Source organism: Mus caroli, unplaced genomic scaffold (assembly GCF_978045245.1).
Source record: "Mus caroli unplaced genomic scaffold, Mus_caroli_1 scaffold_14, whole genome shotgun sequence".
Classification (NCBI taxonomy): Eukaryota; Metazoa; Chordata; class Mammalia; order Rodentia; family Muridae; genus Mus; species Mus caroli.
In genome coordinates, this window is record NW_028227269.1 from 2,470,001 (window position 1) to 2,476,486 (window position 6,486).

General features: G+C 52.7%; 1 protein-coding gene across 2 annotated transcripts in view; it reads right to left on the bottom strand.

The window, feature by feature from the left end:
• Positions 1-4,170, bottom strand: part of Klhl29 (kelch like family member 29) — a 300,571-nt gene extending 296,401 nt beyond the window's left edge. The window contains exon 1 of one of the 2 annotated variants that reach the window (XM_085830189.1): positions 3,567-4,170. The gene's annotated coding sequence lies outside the window, so the exon portion shown is untranslated. The remainder of the gene's footprint in view (positions 1-3,566) is intronic. The other variant, XM_021179297.3, reaches the window with a different exon arrangement.
• Positions 4,171-6,486: the final 2,316 nt, after the last annotated feature.

The window sequence follows — 6,486 nt, forward strand, 5'->3', positions numbered from 1 at the left end:
TCCATTTCTCCTTCTGACTTTGAACTTAAGTGTTCCAATTACTTTGCCTGATCCTAATAAGTCAGTAACGTGCAAATGCTTGCCTTGATATTTCTGAAATTTACAGGGCTGCGATTAGCATGGGATTGCATCATTAGAAAGCAAAGCTGAAAGCAGACGAGCAAAATCATCACTTGGAGTTAAGTAAAACGGCCTGTTCTGAGGACTTACAATGTTACTGTGATCCTAGAGACACTGTGATACAGCGAAATATATGTTACATTTGGAAAAATCCTCTGATATTCCGGAACCTTCTGGCTTGATCCATTACTTGAAGAGAAAAAGATCTTATAGACGGACAAGCTGACTCTAATACACAGCTTTGATGGTTCTTCAAGTCCAATAGAGCTAAAGATACAAAAGAATCCTTATGCCACAAAGTGGGTGGGAAGTGGAAGAGAAGATAGGAGGGGAGAGGAAAAGGAGAAAAAAAGTAGGCAGGAAAAACTTTAGTCAACTCTGTTAGATTAAAACTGACCTCTCCTGGCCATTAAATAAGAAGGCTTTATAGTAAGCCCGTGGGAGGAAAAAGAAACACACACACACAGCCGTAACAAATGAGATTCTGATGATGTTATCTGAATTAACTCTTTTACCTCTGTGTTACTGCAAATCACATAAACTTTTGGAAACTAGTTAAGGGAGAGAGGGGAATGCTTTCAATTAGGAAGGCACTGAAGCCAAATCAAATGATAAATGGAAGGGGGAAAGATGGCCCAACTGAAATGGATGCCAACGATTTATAAGGTTGATTAAGTAAACAAAACCAGAATGGATCACCATGGAAATGTATGAATATTGAAATAGGCAAGATTTGAATAGACTAATGATTTGCCTCACTTAGACTGACAGGTCTGGATAGTAACTGTGACACACTCCATCAACGCCAACATCTACACTTTAACATCTTTATTCCTAGAAAATAGGGGCTGGACTTAAGGATTCCTCTAGTTAGAGCTTACAAGTAAACTACATCTTCCAGTCTTAAAAAAAAATACAGACTCAATTCTCATCTACTTGAAAGAACACAAAACAAAAATGGCTTTATGCATTTGTGTTCTGGATGCGAGGAGCTACGGTGAGCAGAAGTCATTCTCTCGGGATCCTTGCTAGTCTTTGTTCTAATCAACCCCTCACAAAACAGTTCTGGTACGGCTTATCTCCCACACGGAGTATTTGGAGTGTGACCACCATTCATTAGAAACATAACTCAAGAGACCCAACATTAGGACCCTACCCCCACCACATACAGTAGAAACCAATAAGCCTTAATCTATTTGTTTCCATGGCTACCATAGGATATTTTATTTCACTAAAACTCTTAGGTATTTCGTTTGGATTGTTGCTTGCAAATGAAAGTTGGAGATCTACTCATTTCCACAGCTAGGGTAGAAATGGGAAGACTGGACCAAAGGCAATGTTTTTCTTAATTGTGGACTAGTAAGATCCCTGTGCAGAAAAGTTATTAAAATTGGCTAAATGCATCAGCCCATAAGCCAAGTTAAACATTATTAAATTCATATAAGGTTTAAGGGCACACATGCTAGTGATTTCCTAATTTGTAGCAATGTGATAAACCCAATGCACTCCAGAACAATATATGGGAATATAGACACTGTGACTCACTGCTCCAAACGTGTAGGAACAGGCAGACTATCAAATACATGCATGACAAGGAACTCTTAAATTATTATGTCCTTCCTCATACGCTTTCTTTAAGTGTCAGTATGAACAATCTATACAATTGTTAAATACTACCCCCCCCAGTGAAAAATAATTAGAAAGTTAGCTCTCCACCTCCCCCACACCCTTAATTTAAATTTAAAAAGCCAGGAGTGAGGTAGGCTAATTAAATGTGCTATCACTCATCCTGAACGGAAAGAATTTCTCAAATCTGCCCTCCCCGGGCTGAGTTAGCAGTAAGACCACGGCAGGGGAGAAACTCTGTAGTGACTAGACAAATGGCTTTAAAGAGAATGAAATGAGGATAAATACAGCTGTAACCAGGACAGATCTGTCACTGCAAGAGGAGTCCAAATCCTAGCGTTGCTTAGCTGATGAGGGGCTGGAGCCTGCAGTGGTGGAGCATGAATGTCCCAGAACTGAGGAGTGGAAGTTTCTCGGCAGCAGCAGCCAGGCATCCTCCACGTCTAGTCCCTCCAGCGAAGAGGTCTCGCCTAATGCTACATAAATATCTGCGTTCACGATTTGCCCCAGGCGCGCCGCCTCGCAAACACCATAGGGAGAGAGGATACGCTTCGCAGAGCCGCGCATGTACCAGGACCGGATGCTTCTCACCCACCATCATCCCTGGGGACCCGTGGGAGATCGGTCAACTGACCGCTGCTGCCTTTCGGTTCCAGAGGCCAGCGATGAGAGAGAATGGGCTTCTCAGCAGGCGGACCCAGGCATCCAAGACTCGCGCTTTGCAGTCGCCGGCTCCTGGGAGAACAGCCGCAGGCAGGCAGGCAGTGCGTCTTCACCTTCCCCAAGCGACACACACCGAACCTGCCCCAGGAGCAGCCTCGGAACGAAACTGGGCTGCGGGTTCCGAGATCTGGGCTGGAGCGAGCACGCCTCTCTCCCCTAGGGCCTGGGGCCGACACTGCCCAGCGAGGGCACCAGCGCGCGACCACAGATAACCCTCCTGCCTCCAGGCCACGAAGACCAGGACGTGAGCCCGCGGTCAGCCCGCATGGCCCGTGGCAGTCTGGGCGCGCGGCCACACTCCCACCTACGTGTCTCCCGGTCTACTATCCCACACATAAACAACCCCTCTCCACTCGCCACCACCTCCCCGCCCTTCTTATCCCTGAAGCTGTCCTCCCACCTCCAACCCCGCTGGAAACCACAAGGTGTCAAGGGAATGAAGGGGAGGTCACAACGCGGTCTGTGTGGGTTCCATTCAGATGATATTCAAGCTCTTCCACCTCGAAAGTTACTTGGGATCCAGTGAAGAAACCCGGTCCCCAAATGCTGGGTCTGAGAACGCGAGTGGCAGAACCCGTCATTTAGCTTCCCTTGGCACACAGGCGCGCATCTCCCCAACCCGCAGGGCACACGGTCGCCCTGGGGACCAGCTTTCCAGTGCTTTCTGGGTCCCCCGGCACTGCTGGGGCCCTGGGCCGAGCAGGGGGAGGTGGCCAGGAGAGGGGCGCACACGGCTCGGCCCGGCCCAGCGCTACCCGACTCTGGTGTCGTATTTGCTTCTAGCACCTTCGACCACTGCGATAGTTCCCCTAGGCATTCCCTGCATAACACACCCGGGGGCAGGAAGTTTTTTTCCCCCTTTTTTTCCATCCCCGGAGCAGCGCAGGCGCAAGGGCTTCTGCAGGCTTGCGAGCCCAGACGCGGGAGGCTCCAGCTCCAGCCGCCGCCACTGCCAGAGCCGAGCCCAGCGTTCCAGGCTCTGGGCCCCACTCCCAAGTCCTGCCTGGCCCAGAAGCTACCAGGACCCTGGGAACCCTCACTCCCGCCCCTCTGCCCCGTTAGGCATCCCAAGAGCCCCAACCTCACCCGGCTCTTACCTGCGGCCGCGCCGCTCCGGCCCCGGCCCGACGCGCAGAGAGCCCAGGGTCGCGGATGGGTGCAGGAGGGTTGATGGATAGGGGACGGCGCCGGCGGGTAGCGGTAGCTGGGGCCGCTCGAGTCCTGGCCCAGAGAAACGGATCCAGGTCCACCTCCTCTCGTTCCTGCTCTCCGCCTTCTCCCCTTTTCCCTCCTCCTCCCCCGCCGCCGCCGCCTCCCGGCAGCCCAGGGAGGATGCCCGGGAGAGGGAAGTCAGTCTTTCTGCCTGTCAGCCTGCGCGGCTATGCGCGGTGCGGCGCGGCTCTCATCGAGGCGGCGGCAGCGGCGGCGGCTCCGGCAGCATCGCCCCCGCCCTCTCCCCGCAGCCGCGGCGGCCGCGGGGCTGGGGCTGGCTCCGGGCGCCGGGCTCCGGGCTCCGGGCTCGGGCTCCGGGAGGGGGCTGAGCTTAGGCTCGCCAATGACCGGGGCTGCGGACGTGCGCTGGGTAGCCGGAGCCGGGGTTAGAGCTGCTGCTAGATCGGCGGTGGCAGGGACAGCGGCGACGGCGGCGGCGGCGCGGGGATTGGCGCGGCCGCGGCGCGGGGACCATGCTCCCTTCTGGCTCGCTCCTCTCCGGGTACCGTCTGCTTTAGCTGCGAGGGAGGCGGGCTTCGGCGCGCAGCCAGGGACGGGCGGAGCCAATCACAGACGCCCGAGTAGGCGGGGGCGGAGGGTGGGGGAGGCGGGGCGCCCCCGGCCCGGCTCAGCGCTTGGCTCCCGGGGCCCCAGGGATCCCCTGCAGCCGCGCGCCGGGCCCCAGGCTCAATGCCAGCGGGTGTGTCCATGGTTGGTCCGCCGCCCCCGCCCCCTGCAAAGATTCCCGGCTCGCCGGGCTCCGTGGCCGCGCCGGTAGACTCACGACGCATGGCCGGGCTGCTGGGCCATGGCCTCCGGGTTCCGAGAGCCCGGGCTTCAAGGAAACGGACTGAAGGGAGCTTCCCTGCTGCTCTCAACACCTGAGGAAACTGGTGGAAAAGTTTGAGAAAGAAAAGTCCAATCGTCTTTCAGCTTCCGCCCTCCCTATGACACTCCAGCCTCGAAAAGGAGTAGGGAACGTCCACATCTCCGAAAGACCACCGCGAGCCACGCCAGTCCTGTGTCTTCTTGCATCTGCCCTGACTTCTGAGCATATGCGAACTTTCCTGTTTTCACAGACCTCCCTGGGTTGCTCAGATCACACAGGCCTGATTTGACACTCCAGCTGCAGCCAACCCTCCCAAGGTCCACACTGACCAAGTCTTCCTCTCTTCCTATTCATGCTGTCTACGCAGACCCTAACTGGAACACTAAGAGGAAACTTTGGCTGGAGACCTGTGGCTACTGGCGTGGGTGTGAGCTTTTTCATCTCCCCAGAACACTTCTTTTCTGTGCCTGTCTTCCTTGGGTTGCTAACTCTGCAGGTCAGTTTTCTTATTCTCAGACCCACAGAACCCCTCACCTGTTTTGAGATTCAGAGGGAAAGCCTGTGGCTCAGTTCCCCTCCATCTTTCAGGCAAGTCTGAAGGTTAAAGTCTGAAGTTTATAGCCGGTGGGTTCCTTCTTCATTTCTCTTCACCATACCTCCTCCACCCCATTCACAAAAATACTGAGGCCTATTTCAAACTGGGGGCGGGGGTGGGTGGGTAATAGGGGAGGGACATAGCTGGATTTTAAGGCTGATCTGGGCTGGCTGTCCTGGGAAGGCTTTACTAGGCTCCACTCATGTCTTTGCCAGGGGAGGAGGAAGAACTTTGTCAGAGAGGTCTTTTCTCTCAGGGGCCTCCTGTGATTGTCAGACCCACAGCTCTGCTGTTTTGGCTGTAAACTCAGTGCAGGGGTTGTGTATCCTTTAATATCTTGTAGAAAGCACAGTACAGTGTCATGACTGATAAATAATAAATAATAATAATCTGCTGAGGGTAGCAGGAGAACTGTCAGTGAAGAGGGAAGAAAACAGCAGGGAGATGGGCCATTGGTGTTAGAGTAACTGCATTCCTGGGGGGCGGGGGGAGAATCAGATGAAGTTTTAGTGTACAAAAGCCTGAAAGGTAGGCTAGGGACGCACACTGTTTGCATCCCAAAGGAATCTACCCCCATGACAGGACAGCCAGGGCAGCCAGGGCAGTGACATTAAGGCAGTGACAGAGGCTCCTCAGAGGGAGATGGGGTGGCAGTTTGGGGGAAAACAGCCCCCAGAGGTCCTCAAACTACACCTGAAGGTGAAATATAGGTGTGGTTTGAATACTAAGTTGGCAAGATGGTGAACGAGGTACCAGAAGAGAGTAGAGAGCAGGGAAGAGAGGCAGGGATGGATTGGGGTTTAAAATAGACACCTAAGCAATATCTCAGGCAATTCGATGCAAAGAGAAGAAAAACGAAGCTACAGGCATGCCAGCTCCATGGGAAGCCATCCTCTGTGAGGATCTGTGTGTGCTCACCAGCGGTGAACAAGGAGTCCACCAGCTAGCTACATTCTGAACAGTTTCCTGTACGATAGTTGTAGGCAATATGGCCAAGGTTTGAATAGGTTAAAACCTGGCAATTTGGCTATGTATAGCTTCTGACCAATTGTTTTGAATGGTCCTCAAGTGAATGAAGGGGCAGTGAACTCCAGGAATCCTTGCTTGGCTTCCTTTACGTGAGGATAGAAAAATTCTCTCAGTTGACTTGCTAAGCATTGCTGGAGAAGAGAAGCAGAATAGAATCCCAACCCAGAGGAAGGCTTTTTTTTTTTTTTTTTTTGTAATAGCAATAGGGTCAAAATGTCAGGGGGGAAGAGATGAGCTGAATGGATTAGAATCCCAGAGGGTATGTCCACATTTTTCTTACCCTACCCTCTTTTCATCTGAGCTTGTATACAAATAGGATTTTAAGAAGCCACATCTTTTGTGGAATTATGTC